The 20,111-nt window shown below is 44.0% G+C and overlaps 1 protein-coding gene and 1 non-coding gene across 4 annotated transcripts in view; both read right to left on the bottom strand.

Moving 5' to 3' along the window:
• LOC105493114 (methenyltetrahydrofolate synthetase) overlaps positions 1-20,111 on the bottom strand; it is a 235,313-nt gene that overhangs the window by 135,618 nt on the left and 79,584 nt on the right. The gene's annotated exons all lie outside the window — the stretch shown is intronic.
• Positions 19,164-19,267, bottom strand: LOC112428754 (U6 spliceosomal RNA). The gene has a single exon (XR_003020807.1). It is a non-coding gene; the product is annotated as a U6 spliceosomal RNA (small nuclear RNA).

Genomic DNA, 20,111 nt, shown 5'->3' with positions numbered 1-20,111 from the left:
CTGTGGCCCTGTGAATAAACATGTCTCTCCAGACCAAAGGAGTCATGGGGGCCTTTGTAATCACAGCCTATGATTACTCACTTAAGTAGTCTTGATGCTGTTGATAGTGCTGTTTCTGAAAGGAGAGCTGACATGTGGAGAGAAATTTGAGGCTTTACCTGTAACTTTCTTTAGCAGCTTTATTGCGATATAATTCACATACCATATAATTAAGTAGTTTAACTGTGCAATTGTAAAATTAATTTAGTTTAAATTGTACAATTCAATGGTTTTAGTATGTTCACAGAGTTATGCAACTATCACCACAAACAATTTTAGATCACTTTCACCATCCTAAAAAGAAACACCATACCCATTAGCAGGCACTCCCCATTTTCCCCCAACCACCCTGCCCCAAACAAGACACTGCACTTTCTGTCTCTATAGATGTGCCTATTCCAGACACTTCATATCACTGAAATCATACAGTAGATGACCTTCTGTGTCTGTTTCTGTCACGTGGGATGCTGCTTTCAAGGTTCATCCGTGTCATAGCTTACATCAGTACTTTATTTTTATGGCTATGTAATATTGCATTGGATGGATAGACAACATTTTGTCTTCATTCATCAGTTAATGGGCATTGGGACTGTTTCTAAATTTTGGCTATTTACATTCAACATATTTGGCTGTATGTTCAAGTTTTTCTGTGGATGTGTGTTTTCATAGCTGTTTATTTGCTGGATCATATGGTAGCTCTGTATTTAACATTTTGAGGAACCCCCAAACTGTTTTTGTAAAGTGGCTACATGATTTTCCATCACCACCAGCATTGTATGAGGCCTCCAATTTCTGCCACATCCTCATTAACTCTTGTTATCCTCTGTGTTTTTTATTTTAGCCATACTAGTGGTTGGGAAGTGGTATCTCATTGTAGTTTTTATTTGCGTTTCCCTAATGACTAGTGAGTTGAGCATCTTTTCATGTGCTTTTTGGCCATTTCTGTATCTTTTTGTTTGTTTGAGACAGGGATTCACTCCCATTACCCAGGCTGGAGTGTAGTGGTGCAGTCTTGGCTCACTGCAACCTCTGCCTCTCAGGTTCAAGTGATTCAAGCCTCCCAAGTAGCTGGGTTTACAGGCATGTGCCACCTCACCCGGCTAATTTTTGTATTTTTAGTGGAGACAGGGTTTCACCATGTTGGCTAGGCTGGTTTTGAACTCCTGACCTCAAGTGATCCACCCACCTTGCCTCCCAAAGGGCTGGGATTACAGGTGTGAGCCGCCATGCCCAGCCCATTGTTATATCTTATTTGGAGAAATGTCTGTTTAGATCCTTTGCCCATTGTAATTGGGTATTTGTCTTTTTATTATTGAGTTGTAAGTGTTCTAAATACCAGCCCCTTATCGGGTTGCAAATATTTTCTTCCTTCCCATGGGTTCTCTTTTCACTCTCTTGATGACATCCTCCGAAACACAAAATTTTTTAATGTTGACAAGGTCCAGTATATCTATTTTTTTCTTTTGCCACATTTGCTTTTTTTTTTTTAGACGGAGTTTTGCTCTTGCCCAGGCTGGAGTGTAGTGGCGCGATCTCAGTTCACTGCAACCTTTGCCTTCCAGGTTCAAGCAATTCTCCTGCCTCAGCCTCCCAGGCAGCTGGGATTACAGGCACCTGTCACCACGCCCAGCTAATTTTTGTATTTAGTAGAGATGGGGGGGGTTTCACCATGTTGGCCAGGCTGGTCTCGAACTCCTGACTGCAGGTGATCCACCCACGTCAGCCTCCCAGAGTGCTGGGAATACAGGCATGTACCACCATGCCTGGCCCCCACTTTTGCTTTTACTTTCATATTTAATAAACCATTTCCTAACCCAAGATCATGAAGATTTACTCCTATGTTTTCCTGTAAGAGTTTTGTAATTTTAGCTTTGACATTTAGGTCTTCGATTCCTTTCAAGTTAATTCTTGCATATGCTATGAGGCAGGGGTCCAGCTTCACTCTTTTGCATATGGATATTCAGTTATCCCAGCATAGTTTATTGAAAAGAATAATTTTTTCCACACTTAAGTATCTTAGTACCTTTGTCAAAAATCAATTGACCATAAATGTGAAGGTTTATTTCTGAAGTCTCAGTTCTACACCACTGACTTACATGTTTATCCCTGTGCTAATACCACACTAGTTTGATTACTACAGGTCTGTGGTGAGTTTTTTAATATTTATTTTTTATTTTTTCAGTAGAGATGAAGTCTTGCTATGTTGCCCAGGCTGGTCTCAAACTCCTGGGCTCAAGCAATCCTCCCACCTTGGCCTCCCAAAGTGTTGGGATTACAAGCGTGAGCATTGCACCCAGTCTTGTGGTAAATTTTGAAGTTGAGAAGGCTGAGTTCTTCAATAATTTTTTTGGCTATTCTGGGTTCTTTTTATTTCTATACGAATTTTAGGATCCGTTTGTCAATTTCTGCAAAAATGGCAGCTGAAACCGTCATAAGGGTTACCGTTTTGTACTTTTTACATATCCTTGTTCTACTTCATTTCATTTCAATGACGGGATTTTGATTTATGGACACTTTGATCAAATTTACTCCATTGAACTAGAGACGTTGTTTGTTTCTGTGATGCCAACTGATACCTTAAAAGTCTATAAAGTGCTCTGAGAGCCAATGAGCCAAACCAGCCTGTCCTTCCCTTTGTCACCCCCATCAACCCACAGGCTATAGCTCCTGAGGGTAAAAGGTCTGAAGCAGTGACAAAAAAAAAAATCCTCTTCTTTCCCTCATTCCAAATATTTTTATAAACCAGAACCCTATGGTTATTGTAATCAATGTTTTGAGACCAGGCATGGATATAAGTCATCCCTTCCATTAAATTGTATTTGTTTGGATGTGCTACCCATCTCTCTGTCTCTCTCTCTCGCTCTCTCTCTCTCTCTCCACCCTCCCCCCAACACACACACACACACAGAGAGAGAGAGAGAGAGGCGTTTCCAGTTTGTCTTGCACAGATTTTTAACTTTTAGATAAGTTCAATCACATCTAGAAAAGTGCTTTTTCTTTCGTTTGATAATAGTTTTCATGAGAAGCCTGGCAAAGCTGAATGCTCAGCTGTGGGGCTTCTTTTCAAAGAAAAAATTGGCTTCTAATAGTACATACATGATAATAAACAAGGTATATATATATGTGTGTGTGTGTGTGTGTGTGTTTGTGTATATATATATTCTTTTTTTTTTTAGAGACAGTGTCTCACTTTGTTGCTCAGACTGGAGTGCAGTGGCGTGTTCATAGCTCATTGACACCTCAACTCCTGGGCTCAAGCAATCCTCCTGTCTCAGCCTCTTGGATAGCTGGGACTACAGGTGCATGCCACCATGCCTAGCCTAATTCAAAAAAAAATTTTTTTTGTAGAGATGATGTCTCCCCATCTTGCCCGGGTTGGTCTCAAACTCCTGGGTTGAAGGGCTCCTCCTGCCTCAGACTCCCAAAGTGCTGGAACTACAGTCATGAGTCACCACACCTGGCCAGAATAATATTATATAGACCAAATTTGCATATTCCAATTAGCATCGCCTAACTTCTCTCCCCCCAGCAAAAAACATAGTAGAGGATGCCTTAGTCTGATTAAATTTAAATATTCACATAGACCTCAGCTGTCCCTTGGTGTGTGAATAGCGAGTATCTTTGGCCAGATGTGATGGCTCATGCCTGTAATCCCAGTACTTTGGGAGGCCAAGGCAAGAGGATTGCTTGAGCCAAGGAGTTCAAGACCAGCCTGGGCAATATAGTGAGAACAACTCTATAAAAAACAAAAATAAAAAATAGCTAGTATATCCAATTACATCAGATAGAAAACCATTCTCACCTCCGTGTTCTAAAAATGGACTAACTTTGCTTTAAATAAATTAATTTCTTCCTCTTCATGAACTTTAAGTGGAGGCTTACTCTGCAAATCAGAATGCATACCTGAAATTCAGGTTTCAACATGTACTAAATGCATTTTTGTGAATTCATCCTTTGGGGAGCAGACCTATGCTTTGTATATTCCATACATAGTAATCAGGTAAAATTAATCATACATTGCTGAGCTTGCAAACTGTTATCTTTACAGGGTCCCTTGTGGTGCTGGAGAGCAGAGAACCAAGAAGTAGGAAAGTAAATGAAAGACAGCAATTTACACAAATGATGTTTCATAAGCTGTTGTATGAGGAAAACGTTAGTTACTACTATGATCGTGATGATTAGTATTATCAGAGTAGAAATCAGGAGACCTTGATTCTACTCTCTAGCAAAGTTCTGTCTTTGTTAGTTTTCTGATGTTGGAGATCCTTGGCCAGATGTGATGGAAGCTGGGCTTTTGTCCTATGGTACCCAATGAGCAGAGCAGGATTTCTATTTTTATTATTATTTTTTCAACTTTTATTTTACATTCCAAGGTACATGTGCAGGATGTGCAGGTTTGTTACATACGCATACATGTGTCATGGTGGTTTGCTGCACAGATCAACCCATCATCTAGGTATTAAGCCCAGCATCCATGAGCTATTCTTCCTGATTCTCTCTCCTCACCCTAACCCCGACAGTCCCCAGTGGATGTTGTTCCCCGTGATGTATCCATGTGTTCTCATTATTCAACTCCCACTTATAAGTGAGAACATACCATGTTTGGTTTTCTGTTCCTGTGTTAGTTTGCTGATAACAGCTTCCAGCTCTATTCATGTCCCTGCAAAGGACATGATCTTGTTCGTTTCTATGGCTGTACAGTATTCCATAGTGTATGTGGTACAGAGCAGGATTTCTAACCCACAAGAAGGGACTGAAAGAGGCTCTCTCTTTTCTGAGTTGAAGACCACAGGCCTCTCACATTGGGATTAATCTTTGGAGATTGATTCCAAACTCTCAGACTCTCCATCTCTTCCACCTCTTTCTCCTCCTGCCCTGCCACACTCTACCCACTGCAATCAGAAAATCTGAGCCCACACACACAAAGAACCTGAGCTTTGGAAATACAGTTCATTAATGGCAGGTGTGTCTCCCATGAGGCGAAAGTGGAGGAGACACAGTCATTGCTATCTTATGCAACACACTAGGATTTTTGATGCAAGACATGCAGTAAGGTAACAAGTGAAGAGCCTCGGTTTGGAGTCATGGAAGAACACTACATGTGTCTGACCGTGCAAAGAGATTTCCATGCTCAGTTCCCGAGGCTGCTAGATGTGAATTGTCTCTGTGCAGCTGCTGAGAAGATGGAAGAACAGGTGTCCTCTTTGATCAACTGAGGCTACCATAAGTGCACAGCCCATGGAGTCATGAAGGCCATCTAAAACTAAGTGGCCACATAAAAGTCATTAAGGCCATATAAAACTATATTCCTTGTTCACAATCCCACCAGATACAGAAAGATGGGAAGAGGAGTCTAGTCCTTTCTTCTTGTTCCCAAGTCCTCTTCCACCAAGGCAGATTATCGTGGAAATATTGCAGGATCTGGAATGAGGCACCTGGATTAAATCCCAGCTCTCCCACTTAAGAGACCATGTGACTTTGACTGACTTTGATTGGCCCTTTGACTTTTTTTGTTGTTGTTTGTTTTTTGGGGTTTTTTTGAGACAGAGTCTTGCTCTGTGGCCAGGCCGTGCAGTGGTGTAATCTCGGCTCACGGCAACCTCTGCCTCCTGGGTTCAAGCGATTCTCCTGCCTCAGCCTCCCAAGTAGCTGGGATTACAGGCGCCTGCCATGGCGCCTGGGTAATTTTTGTGTTTTTTAGTAGAGACAGGGTTTCACCATCTTGGCTGGCCTCAAACTCCTGATCTCATAATCCACCCACTTCAGCCTCCCAAAGTGCCGGGATTACAGGTGTGAGCCACTGTGCCTGGCCCCTTTTGACTTTTCTAAGTCTTGGTCTCTCCATGTGTAAAATGGGGGTCCCCTGAACCACCAACCTCACAAGGTCTTGGTGAGAATCTAATGAGATAATGGTTGCAAAACCCCTTTGAACCAAAATGTACCATGTATGTGGTGACTTTTCTACATTCCTCACTAGTTTGAGGTAATAAGCACATAACTGTGACCACCAGAAAAAAAAAAAAAAAAAGAGTCACCGCAAGTAGCAGTTTTCTCTCCTGGTGAGGACAGTTCAGTAAAGGCAACATCTCACTGTGAGGTACAGGTAAAGCTGAGCTCTACATCTAAATATGAGTGTATCTGTGGCCACCAACACCCTTTTACAGAAAGAACAAGGCCAACATTTTATTCTCTCTATTGCAAGGCTGTTGACTGTCCCAGACACCAAAGGGGAAACTGTGACATGGTGGCCATGAGCATTCATCTCACAGATCTCCAACTATAAGGAGAACAACTGACCAAGGACTCTGGCTGCCTTTGAAATATATTATCATGTTTGTGCCCAGGTAAAGCTTCCCAAAGCCGCTTCCAGCCATTGACTAAGCGCAGCAGGGCTACTAAGGTGAGCCCTCCAACGGCTAATTGTAGCTCTAGGACTCCCCAACAGCTTTGCCAAATTTTTCTTTGACTGCATAGCAGTCTAGAAGGCTTCTACCTATCTTTTCTTTCCACAGTCCTTTACTCAGTACACACATTCCTCATCCAAAGAAAGAGGCCTGTTCATAGTGCACACAGGGGGCCAACTTCATATGAATCACGTGGTGTGAATGGTATGGACTGAGGCCCCTTGACAACCACATGTTCTGTAGCTCTGTGTTTCCATTGCCAAAGGAGGCATCAGTCAAGAAAAGGCAATAGGGAAGAAAATAAGGAGGAAAAGGCTTTTTTAGTTTTAAGGAATAACTATTTTTGAAAAATAGAGCTTGACAGAAACATTAGTTGAGGAGTAATCCGAAGACTGCATCGACTGTCATAGAAGCAGGGAGGCCCCTGTTCCTGAAAGTGCTGAGTCAGAGGATTGTGACTATTTTGCAGGGATTTCATCACATGATATGCAGGGGGTGCTGAACTTGATAAATCTGTAAGATCTGTGACTTTAGAAGTCATTCAATTCAATATAAACATGAGTCTGGATAATTCTAGTACCTTAGAATTGATCCTGAGTTCCTGCCTCTAAATGACAAATATATTTATATGAAAGTGACCAGTGGACATCAACTCTTACTTGCTCCTGTTCTAGACCTTGAAAGAAACTCCAGGTGGCCAGCTAGACCCCAGTGCCACCCTTCCCAGGACATTAGCACCCTCAGTGGGTGTGGGATCCAACACCAGCCTCCTTGATGAAGAGCACTGGGCACTGGGCTGCCTCCAGAGCCCTTGACTGCTCATGCCCCATAAGTACCCCCTGTGCTTGAGGACAAGGCTGTCACTTCCTAGCATCAGCAGAGGGTTGTCACAGAGCCAGGCACAGGAATACACTAGGGCAGCATGGCAATCCCATGTACACACAACCACAAAAGGCTGGTATCCCATCTTCACTGGGAATTGAGAAGATTCACTAGGTTCCTGGGGCTCTGCTTGAGGGGAAATGGTAGGTAAGGAGGAGATCCCTGCTAACTTTCCTCCACAGGAGAAGAGTAAACTTTGTCCTGGGTGGCTTGTTCTTGGCCACCTGCCATTTTAGGAAGATTCATCCACACTCCTCCAATTTCCCACCACTCTGCCCTCAGCCTGCTGTGGCTCAGCTCCAGCCTCCACCACTCCATGACTTTGTTCTCATCAAGATCACCAGTGACCTCCAGATTGCCAGATCCAAAGCCCACTTTTCCAGGCCTCATCACACTTGCCCTCCTGGCAGCATCCAGCAGTGTTGGCCACTCCCATCTGCCTCCTTACTGGGTTTCTCTCAAGCCTTCTTTTGTCTTTAATCCCTGCACATCACTCCTTCAACAAATATTTATTGAGTATTTATCATGGGCCAGCCACTGGCCTAGGCACTGGGAACACAGCAGTAAGAAAAAGCAGACATGATTCCAATCCTTATGGAATCTACACTCTAGCAGAAAAGTCGTATGCTTTTCAAATAACCACACACGCAAATGCCGAATGGCGCTCAGACTCTGTGACATAGGTAAAACACTAAAAATTCTGCAGAGAATTGAGCAGGTACAAGAAGAGGAAAGAAAAAAGTTAGGATTTTTAGCTTTTAAAAAAATCACTACATATACATAGAGAAGGTACAATAAATTTTACGCCTGTTCATGGTAATCTGTGTACTAAGATACATAGCTTTAACAACTCAAGCTCACTCACAATTCAGTCTGACTTCCACAAACTAATTTCATACTACTGTGTAGTATGAAATAGAACAAGACAAATATTCCAATCCTTTATTGAAAAGCTGTGCTAAACTTTGCATATGTTATTTAAGTAGTGCTAGGTTTTATATAAATCACCTTTTCTAATCCTTTCAACAACCCATAGGAAAGTATAATTATCTCCATTTTACAGATGAGAAAACTGAAATTCAGAGAGTTTACCAAGCTGGCACATGGCAGGCTCTGAATATAGACCCAGAACTTTCTTTTGACCAAAAAAACTGGAATATCCAATCTTGCATATGCAAATGAAGCTTGTTCCATTCAAATATGTGCTCTAGAGACCACAAAATAGTCTTTCCCTAGAAACAGCTTTGTGAACCTGAAGTACAATCTTCTGAATGTTCTCATTGCAGTCAAAGCTTTGTCCTTGAAGAATGGAGTTGATTTTCAACAGTCATTTGGAGCGTAGGCTGGTTGCATTGGGAGGGGGAGGTCAGAGTGAGTCATAGAGCACACCTGTCCTCTCATCTGCCAGCCATCCTCTGTGATGGAATGGGCTCTCCCTAGCCCAACCACAAGTACCTCTTCTGACTCTTGAGTTCAAGGTGGCCACTCATGCTACCTCATGCTTCTGTCCAATGTGTCTGGCCCCAAAAGTGGGTATATGATCCAAGTAAGGCAAATCAGAAAACCTCTGTTAGATTTAGCATATCAATGTTGGAAAAAAGGTGTCTCTTCTTTTTGGGTAGTGTATCAATTTCCCATTGCTGCTATGACAAATTCCAACAAACTTCATGGCTTGAAACAACTTGAATTTATTCTCTTACAGTTCCGGAGGCCAGAAATCTGAAATCAGTTTCAGTGGGCTAAATTCAAGGTGTCAGCAGGGCTGGTTCCTTCTAAAGGCTCTGGAGGAGGATCTTTTTCCTCACTTTTTCTAGCTTCTAGAGGCTTCCCACATTCTTTGGATTGTGGCTCCTTATTCCATCTTCAAAGGGCATTACTCCAAGTTCTGCTTCACTGTCCCCTCTCCTTTTTCCACCTTCAACTTTCTTTTCTTTTCTTTTCTTTTTTTTTTTTTTTTTTTTTTTTTTTTTTTGAGACAGAGTCTCACTCTGTCATCCAGGCTGGAGTGCAATGGCATGATCTCAGCTCACTGCAACCTCTGCCTCCCGGGTTTAAGCAATTCTCCTGTCTCCACCTCCCAAGTAGTTGGGACTACAGGTGCACACCACCACACCCAAATATTTTCTTTTGTATTTTAGTAGAGACCAGGTTTCATTGTGTTGCCCAGGCTGGTCTTGAACTCCTGAGCTCAGGCAATCCACCCACCTCAGCCTCCCAAAGTGCTAGGATTTCAGTCGTGTGCCACCGCACACAGCCAACTTTCTTACCCACCTCTTATAAGGACCACATTGGACCCACCCAGCTGATAATCCAGGATAATATTTCCATCTCAAGATCCTTAATCACATCTGCAAAGTTTCTTTTGCCAGGTAATAAAACATAGTCACAGGTGTCAGAGATTAGGACATGGACATCTTTTGGAGGCCATTATTCTGGCTAACATAGACTGCAGGTTTTGGAGCTGTCAGTGACTATTACAGCCATGTTAAGAAGGCTTGACTGTAGGCTATGGGGTGACTAGAAAGAAAAAAAATAATAAGAGAGAGGGAGAGAGCAAGAGAGAGAGAGAGACAACAGCACCTTTGAACTTCTAGATTCCAGTTGTCCCCAAGAGAACAACAGAGTGAGAATTCTGGGCTGCAACAGGGAGAAAGCCTGGCTAAGAGATAGAGAGAGATGTGTTTATGGCCTTTAACCCAGCTTTGCCCACAGCTAATTACACTCTCAGATATCCAGTTGCATTTTGTCACGAGGAATTAAAAGTGAAAAAGTACCATGCTTTAGTCAAGAGGGAGGTATGACTACTAAGAATAGATACTGATTTTCTTTTAGTGAAAAGTAACTGACCCTAAAGCTGCTCCTCAAAGACAAGTACTAGAGCGAGCAATAAAATAAGTACATAGGTTTTGGGAAAGGCATCTGGCATCTCCAGATAACTGTAAGAAAACAGTGCTCATTTCGAAAGGTATATATACTTGTAATTTTTCAAATAATTTAATATTTTATAGAACAGACACTCATTGTTTCTTCTCCTACCCTTTAATTCATCCTTAGAAAATGCATCTATGATTTATTCTCAAAGAACCACACAATAAGATCACTGTTGATTGGGTCAGGGGCTGATACCCAACCTAACCTGAACCAGTTAAATTCTCTCCAGGCATTTGAAATTGGAACTCAGAGCTACTAGTTATAATTAAATGATGCTTACCCAGAGAGTCAGAGAAAGGTGGCCTCTACAGAAAGGAACCATGTGAATACATAGAGAAACAAAGGTGGGAGGCCAGGGAGAGAGAAAGAGAAAGCAAGCACATATTTAAATAATAATAATAATAATAACATTTAGGAAATCTGGGTGAAGTGTATCTTGGAATTCTTGGTATTATTCATGCAACTTTTCTCTAAGTCTGAAATTACGTTTGTTTGTTTATTTATTTATTTATTTTGAGACAAGAGTCTCACTCTGTCGCCCAGGCTGGAGTTCAGTGGTATAATATCAGCTCACTTCAATCTCCACCTTTCGGTTTCAAGTGATTCTCCTGCCTCAGCCTCCTGAGTAGCTGGGATTACAGGAGCATGCCACCACACCTGGCTAATTTTTGTATTTTTAGTATAGACGGAGTTTCACCATGTTGGCCAGACTAGTCTTGAACTCCTGACCTCAAGTGATCTGCCTCCCAAAGTGCTGCAATTATAGGCGTGAGCCACCACACCTAGCCTAAAATTTTTAAAGTTTCAATAAATAAGTAAACAATACAAACACTCCAAGTAAAAGACATTGTTAAGAAAATTAAAAGATGAGTGCAGACTAGAAAATATTTTCAAAACATGTATCTGATAAAGAACTTACATCCAAAATATATAAAGAACTCATCTAAATAATAAAGAGATTAACCCCAACTTTAAAAGTGGACAATTTGAACAGTTGCTTCACCAAAGAAGATAAACAAAAAGAGATGCTCAATATCTTTATTCATTAGAAATATGTAAATTAAAACTACCTTGGGATACACCTACATGCTCACTAGAATGGCTAAAATTAAAGACTGATAATACCAAGAGTTGTCAAGGATGTGTGACAACTGAAACTGTCATGCATGATGGTGGGAATGCAAAATGGTACAGCCATTTTGTAAAAGTTTTATAGTTTCTTATAAAATGGGACATGCACTTACTCTACAGCCCAGAAATTCTACTTATAGGTATTTACCCATGAGATAAGGAAACCTAAGTTCACACAAAGGCATGTGCTTTATTCAGAAATGAAACCCAAATATGTATCAACTGCTGAACAGATAAATTGTGGTGTACCTATAAAACAGAATACTACTCAGCAATAAAAAGGAAGAACTACTGATACATGTGAGAGCATGAACAGCTCTCAAAAGTATTATGCAAAGTGAAAGAAGTCAGACACCAACAGATACTGTAGAGTCCATTTCTATGAAATCTTCACAAAGCAAAACAGTGACAGAAAGCAGATCAGTGATACCAGCGGCCCAGGTGTTGGGAGGGGACTGGCTGCAAAGGGGCTCATGGGGGTGATGAAATGATCTCTTTCATGATTGTGGTGGTCGTTACACAACTGTGTATCTTTGTCAAAGCACATCAAATTACAGTTTTTGAACTGATACATTTTAGAGTATGAAACTGATATTTAAAGTTGACTTTTAAAAATTCTCTTCTCCCTCAAAGCAAAGAATACATCAGGCCTCCAAAATAAGAAGCTAGTCTTTCACCAGCTGTTTGAGAGAAGGAAGGAGAAAACACCTAATTTCTCTACCAGGTCATCTTGCCTCACTTACAAAGCACCTCCCTTCACTTTCATAAGTACATTGATTTCTCTTACTTGCAACCAAAAGAGCCCTAAGATATTTCTGATGGAAAGAAAATTAAGTTTCTTAACTAACTCAGGGAGTCCAAACTACCTAGAAACATAATGTCATAAAATCTTCTAATATTGTATGCGGATGGCTTTATCCCTTCTGGAATGCTAATTTTCAGCTTGCTGTCTTCCTAACATCACTCCAGGCATGTTCAGTGCAGTTCACCACCCGACTTGTATGACATGTATTCCAGGACTAAACTCATCATCCTGGCGGAATGGTCTCAATGTTCATTATTCTTAGGGATGGAACAATTTAAAGTTCAATTATCTGCAATTGCTCTGTTGAAGGAATAATCTCCGTATAGATGAAGGCAGCCCAGTGCCACCTTTGCTTGGACTGTAGCATTCTCAAAGCTCTGTGTTTCCAGCAAAGGGGGAAATGGCAGAGCCCCAGGTCCCATCTAACTCCCAAGGACTCCTGAGCCAGTAGCTCTTGCCTCCTAGTCCTTGGGCCCCTGTGACAGCTCCATGGAAAATACAACTTCCTTCCGGTTATGAGCCCTTGTTGTACATGCTGAGAACAACAGCACTGCAAGGCAGCAAGTGTCGCACAGGGACTACCCTTGGCCACAGCATAATGGCTCGTCATGGCATTACAATTCCATCTGATGCTGGGAGTTTCATCCAAGACCAGCAGCCAAACGTTTAAGGGTTTGTATCACGACAAACATAATTATGAGACAGAAAGGGCCTATTAGTTCTACTATGCAATTTTAAATCTCAAACTGTCAAAAAAAATACACATACACACACACAAAAAAAAAACCCTCTTCATCTTCTCATTTCAGAAGGCTGTCATTATTCCAGGGTCCCTAACAGCTCCCTCAATGGCTGGTTAAGCACCGCTTCTTAGCTGACAAGACCTCATTCCATGTTGGTTCAGGTTAGATGCAGGAGGCTGGGCCAGATGACCTGAGGAAGTTCTTGGATTCCATAAGCTCGAGTGTGGGATGCTGGATAGAAGAACATGCCTTCCTTATTCGTTTTTAATTAGGAAATTGAAATTGCCACTAACAGGTTTCTGCACATGTGGGTCCAAGTGTGCACACACTGGCATTTGTGTGAATGCATGAGTCTCCAGGGACATGTGTGTGGCCGTCCATGACCGATTATCCGAATGCTCTTCTCTAAGTGTAGATTGCCTCAGGGCATGAGGACACCCTTCACATCCTGGGCCTCCCTGCCAGCTCTGTCTCCACACTCTTATCCACTCAGTGCTGCATATGCACAGCCTTATGGGTCCTGGTGATGGAAAGGAAAGTGACCTGGGCAGCAGGCCAGTCCTCCAGCACTAGGTCAGCACTAGGCAAATTGATTTACCTCTCTGATGTATCCCTATTTCTCTCTCTGCAAAATAAAGACAAGAATATTTAATCCCTAGGGTTCATGGGAGGATTTGATGAGCAAACACGTGCAGAAGCATGTTGTCAGCATGTTTATTGTGTAGTCATAACAATAATGGAATAGGAGAGTATGATGCAGCAACAGTGCTTGTCTTAGTTTGCATTCTTACACAAGTAGACTCTGTGATAAGGATTCAAGGTCAAGTAGTTTGTTTGGGGTGGGTAGTCGGAAGGAGACAGAGAAGAGAAGTCAGCCAGTAAAGGGCCTTGCCAAACCAGCCACCTTTATGGGTGACAGGAGCTTATCCCACAGGAACACTGTGGACAGTGGTATGGAATACACTCCTCATGTTACCCTTGCCTGAGGGAAATGATGGAGTTGCACAGCAACTCTGCCCCGGCCAGGATCTGGTGGACGGTTAGTTTCTTGGCATTTGCAGTCTGCTGTACACAAGGGCCAAGAGCTGCAGACCCCAGTATTTGGAATGTGGCCAGTTCCTGCTGAACCCCAGACCGGAGGGCCAGGAGCACAGGCTTGGCAGCAGCTGCTTCAAGTTGGATCGTTGACACTGCAGAGCCATGTTTCACAAGCAAGGAACTAAACTTGGGGCAGACTTGGATTCCAAAACAAGAAGTGCACAAAGGGCAATTTCAGGAGGAGGATGAGCCAAAAAGGGAGATCTTTCAGGCCTCATGGCATTTGTGCCTCTTCACAAAAATAATTATTTTTCTGCTCTATGTAAACCTTGAACTAAGTGCTGCAGATATAATGCTGACCAAGACAGAATCTGCCCTGCCCTCCTGGAGTTCTAGTGGGAATGCCTGCCTTAAACCATCACAAAAGCAAATAAGCAATTACAAATAGTAACGAATGATAAGTACATGTGAGTGTAAGTTGAATTGTGGATGAGGGTGAGGGGATGTCAGGGAAGACATCTCTGAGTGACATCTGAGCTCAGACCTGAAGGATGAATAGGGGTGGTGAAGTGAAGGGGAGGGAAATTCCAAGCAGATGGCTTAGCATGTGCAAGGGCCCAGAGGCAAGAATGAGCTTGGCACTCTCCCTGCACTGGTGAAGGGAGCTGGAGCCTGGTGAGAGGGAGGGAGGGGAAAGGAGGCTGAAAAAGTAGGGAGGGGTCAAACCAGACAGCCTAGAAGGCATGAGAAAGACAGTGGATTTTATCCTAAGTGCTGAGGGGCCAATGAAGCATTTAAAGCAAGGGAGTGACCTGATCAAACTCAAATCCAGGAGAGCGCCTTTGTGGAAACAGGATCCCTGGAGCAGCTCTGATCATCAAATGCTCTCTGAGCCCAGCTTCATGTGGAGTGCTGGGGGTGACCACACTCTGGGAGTTCTGGTTGGCATAGCGCATGGTAGGCATGCTGAATTCTATAAGAGAGGTCCAAAGAAAAAGGCTCAGACGAGTTGAGGAGGGGGATCCAAAGAGCCCTGCGCGGGGGAAATGGCATCTGAGCCAGGGTGAGAGTGCGGGTGATGCTGGACCTGAGTGTTGGTGTGGAGAGGGTATTCCAGGCAGAGGTGCCAGAGTCAATAAAGGTGAAGCTGACCAGGCAGTTGTCCTCTCTGCTCCCCCAGGCGGTGGGGCCCAGGTAGGAGGTAGCCTGAAGGGGCACAGCTCCTCTACTCACTTGGCCACCATTTTCAGCTTCTTGGCTGCCAGCGCAGGTCCCAGTGATGGCTTAAGCACCTGGACTGGCTGCTCTGATCCCTGTGGGGCATATGGTCACTCAGGCTGGGCTGGAGATCCAAGATACCTAAGAGAAAGCAGGAAGCCACCCAAGGGCATAGTTGGGCATTGGTTGGGGAGGCTGAGTGGTGGGGTCATTTACCTTCTAAGTCAAACTCACCCTAGCCACAGTCAAACCCAATGCAACAAGCAAAAAAACGACAATTCGTTTTCTGTTGGAGAATTTCAGCAAACCTCTGTGTGTGTGTGTGTGTGCATGTATGCACATATGTGTGTCATTGTGACTATGCATTCAGAGGGGTTTGTGAATGTGCTCCCACATCAATGTGCATGTAAATGACAACAGCTCACGTTCACTGAGCTAACCACATGCTCTATGTTCTCACCTGAATCCCTCTATTTAATCTCCACCTTATTAGAAGAGAACATTGTTGTCCCCACTTACAGATGAGGAAACTGCATGTTAGATTAGTTTTCAAAGTGGGATGTGAGCTACACTCCTATGTGCCAAATGACTTTTTGCTTCTAGAATTCTAAATCATGCATCAACTCTTAGCAGGAAAGAGATTTTCACCTTTCCTCAAGGTCATGTGGCAGAGATAAGAACCCACTTCTTTCCTATAAAGCCCTTCAAAACACTGGCTCTGAAATAAAAAGCATAACATTTTCTAATGCAGTCTATTATCAGACGACTGCCACAAATATTAGGAAGATGCACATAATCCACCCCAGAGAAAGAAAAGTACTCTGGTACAACACAGCATTAAGTGGCACGTCTCCTGACTCCTCTGTTTTCTAATAAAGAAAGCAATGACTCTGATCTCTGAAGACATCTGTTCTAAACCCACCATGTGACTTACCTCTTTAAAAAACAAACAAATAGCATTTAATTTGCTTGTAAAGAATATCGTTTTTAGGTTTCCAATGTATTAAAAAATTGTAGGTAAAAGCATTCAAATCATCTTGGCTTTCCAATCTCTTAAATCATTTCAGCTTTAGGTCTGGCATTTGACAACCCAAACTGACTTATAAAGTGCTCATGTTAATTAGCATGGAGGAATTGTGTATCCGTGTGTGTGTGTGTGTGTGAGTGTTTGTATGTGTGTCTGTGCGTGTGTATGTGAAGTTACTGGCATTCCCTTTGTGCTGACTCCAAATAAAGCCCTGAAAGGCTTTGGAAGTCTTCCCTGCCCTTTACCCTTTTCCCTTCTTTTCTGAGAATTCTTGAAGCCTTCAGAGCAGGGCCTGGCACACAGCAAGCACCAGGAAGTGTCAGCTACTGGTCTAATGACGGTGATGGTCGGCACCATCACCACCACACCCTTTGCTCCTGTTCCTACTGGGAAACCTGCATCCCCTCAGCCCACAGTAGGAAAGAGCCTCCCATGGCCCTGCACACCCTGTATTTTATCCTAGAAGCCAGCAGAGTCCCTTCTCACCATGGCCCCCTGCATCTCTCCACATCCACCACCTTGGCCTTCCCTGACTCCCTCAAATTTCCTTCTCCCTCCCACGATAGACCCTGCACCCTCTGTTCCCAGCCTGCACACTCTTCCTCCTCTCTTCTCCCAGTTAACTCTGGCTCATCCTTCAGATGGCTGCATCAGCATCATCTCCCCGACTTAGTCCACTCCCGCTATAACGGACCTTCATCACACCATGTCCTGCTCCTTCAGAGTGTGTGTCACAGGAAAAGTTCACACTTGTCTGGTGATGACCTGCCCCTCTCTAGAGCATCGCCCCTGTTAGACTGAAATTCCAACGAGGCAGAGCCATGGAGCCCCAGAGCTGAGCGCAGCTGATCTGGAATGTAATTGGCACTCGGTAACATTAGTTGCATGATTTTACAGAAAGGGGTTTGAAGTAACAGTGCGAGAAGGAAGGGACTAGAAGAAGAGTGACAGTGAAGGGAGAGAGAACAAGGCCAGATGCTTGCATTGGCTCTCCTTCATCCACCCTCTAGGCCTCTCCACCCCTCAGCCTGCCTCCTGTCCCAGCCAGGAGACGTAGATCCGTACTGGGAGCTTCAGAGCCCATCTGGCTGCAGCACGGTCACTCTGCTCTGAGCTCTAAGGATGCACCTGGTATATCGCCAGTGACAAAGTGATTCCAAATAATACCCAGGCCCTGTCCAACCCTCCCCTCTCCGCTCCCTGCCCTGAAGGGGAGTCTCATCACATTCCAGCGCCATCTGCTTGGGCACAGTGTGCCAGGCCCTGGCTGAGGGCCCCTGCTGGCAGCAAGGGTTCCTGGGCCACCATGGAACCAGCACCCACAGGAGGCAGGCAGTGTCCAGACACATGATCTGGGTCAGGGACACAGTGCCAGCTGCTGAGTCTCACAGAGGACAAGGGGGGCGAGATGGAAGTGTCTGTGGGTGGCACAATGGTAGAACAGCCAGCTCTAGGTGAATCTGCCCTAAATTCAAAACTGTCACACAGCAATGAAGGATGGCATCCTGCTGGCAAAGGTGTGCCCTGAATCCAAAGGGTCAAATTAAGGAAGGAATCCAGGAATGGCAAGGTGGGGAGTCTGGCTGAGCATCCTAAGGCCCAGCCTGGCTGGAGAAAAGTGGCCTTATCGTGGTCCTCATGTACCCACTGGGGACAGGCTCACAGGTCCCACTAGCACAAGGGGACACAGGGGACATCATTCAGACAAGGAGAGTGGCCACCAACAATGAATCCAGGGTGTGTGAGTCCACAGCACTGCCCACTGCAGCAAGGTCCTTGGTGTTAGGATGAGGCTGCTGCCATCTGCTCTGCTCCAGGCTCACTGGCGGCCACTCCCTGGGTGCAGGAGTTGAGCTGGAATTCGCACCTCCCAGATGTGGGTGCGAATTCCAGCTCAACCCTAACCAGTAACCTTTACTGTGTGACCTCAGGTCAGTCAATGAACTCCTCTGAGCCTCCACAGTCATAAAATGGGAACTATAAATCAGCCTCAGGTGGTGGAGAGGAAGAGTTGTTTAGTCAAAGCCTACTATGTGCCCAGTGGTGAGGAAGGCTCTGGAGATATTGGTGAGGAAGGCTCTGGAGATATCACTGTAAGCAACACCAGGCATGGCACCTGCACTGGTGGGGCATACAGCCTAATGACAAAGATGGATGTTAAGCATCTCATCCTGTAAATAAATGTTTCATCACAAACTGCAATAAACTGTAAGAATAAAAACACCAGATGCTGGAAAGTGTTTAACAGGAGGCCTTGACCTAGTATAGGAAAAGGAGGTGCCAGCAGTCTTCCTGGAGGAAGTGACAAGTAAGCAGGGTTCTGACAGAGGGAGGGGGGCACCCACTGTGTCTGAGGGCGAAGGGGCTGGGGAGCATTCTAGGAGAGCAAGGGACACATGCAGCAGCTTCTGGATGGACTGAGATGAGAGAAGGCCACAGAATGCAGCCAGCAAGGCAGAAAGCAGCAGGGGATCCCAGAGGGCACTGCCAACTTGACAGGACTTGGTGACAAGCATCCCAGGGATGGCTTAGCAGCCACCAGAATGACAGCACCCAGCACTACCCACAAAAGAGCATCCTAGTTAGAAACCAGGCCCAGCAACTGACCCTTCCCGGGATGCTTTCTAGGTTATTCAGATGCTCCTTTGTGAGCATAGAGCAGCCTTAGTTCCAAAATCTTGATCCCTTTACCCCCAAATCAGGCCTTCATCCCAAAATGCCTCTCTACTATTTCTCCCGGGAAGCCCAGCACATGATTCACAGGAAAATGGGGTTCTGGGAAGCCTGTGTCAAGATGCCAGGATTCTCAGAGTAAGTGTGCAGTGAAGGGAGGCACCTGGTCCACCTGTCCACTCCACAGGATAAGCACAGTATTCATATGTAGAAATCTCTTTGTCAAAAGACCAGCAGGGATCTCTCTCTCTCTTTTTTTTTTTTTTTTTTTTTTGTTCATAGAATGCTTCACAAATTTGCATGTCATCCTTGCAAAGGGGCCATGCTCATCTCTGTATCGGTACAATTTTGGTGTCTGTGCTGTCGAAGCAAGCATGGAACTCATTATTCAATCCTTAAGCTCCTCCTTCAAGACCCCTTTTTTTTGAGCCACTGCCCATGAACTCCAAAGGTACAGCTTCATAAAAAGGTAAACACAATACAGCGGTTTCCCATCTCTCACCTACTCTAAACCTCTGCATCTTCAGTCTGTCCCTCCGTCTGCGTCACCTCTTTTAGAGTGCATAATTAAGCAAAAAGAGCCTGAAAAACCCCTTCTAATCAATAATTCAAAATGTTGGTCTCCTGTGACTTTTTTTCATTACAATTGTCCAGGTCAGGCATTCATGAATTCTCCAGGATGGAGTTCCCTCCTGGGACACCAAAGTAGAATTAATGTTGTTTTGGGGTAATTATGTGTTTTTTAATTATCCATCTTTTTCTTTTCCTAAACAGCCAGAAAGAATTGTTTATAAATAAAGAAAAATGTTATGGTCTCACAAGTTGGGCATTTGTAAAGAAGGAGATTCAAATGAGTGTACAAATTAGAGTAACAGGAAACATTTTGGGTATTTGCTGAGTCAAGAAAGACGCATTTAGAAAGAGGTGAAAATAGTTCAAGCACCGTTTAAAAACTGCTGACATGACATTTCAGCTTTGTAATGAGCACCACTGAGGCATCAGTGGCCTTGCTCTCTATTTTTTCTTTTTTTTTTTTTTTTTGAGACAGAGTCTCCCTCTGTCATCCAGACTGGAGTGCAGTGGCGCGATCTCAGCTCACTGCAAGCTCCGCCTCCCGGGTTCCCGGGTTCACGCCATTCTCCTGCTTCAGCCTCCCGAGTAGCAGGGAACACAGACACCTGTCACCACGCTTGGCTAATTTTTTGTATTTTTAGTAGAGA

Source organism: Macaca nemestrina, chromosome 7 (assembly GCF_043159975.1).
Source record: "Macaca nemestrina isolate mMacNem1 chromosome 7, mMacNem.hap1, whole genome shotgun sequence".
Taxonomy (NCBI): Eukaryota; Metazoa; Chordata; class Mammalia; order Primates; family Cercopithecidae; genus Macaca; species Macaca nemestrina.
The sequence above is the reverse complement of the archived record's forward strand: the minus strand, read 5'-3'. Positions and strand labels throughout refer to the sequence as shown.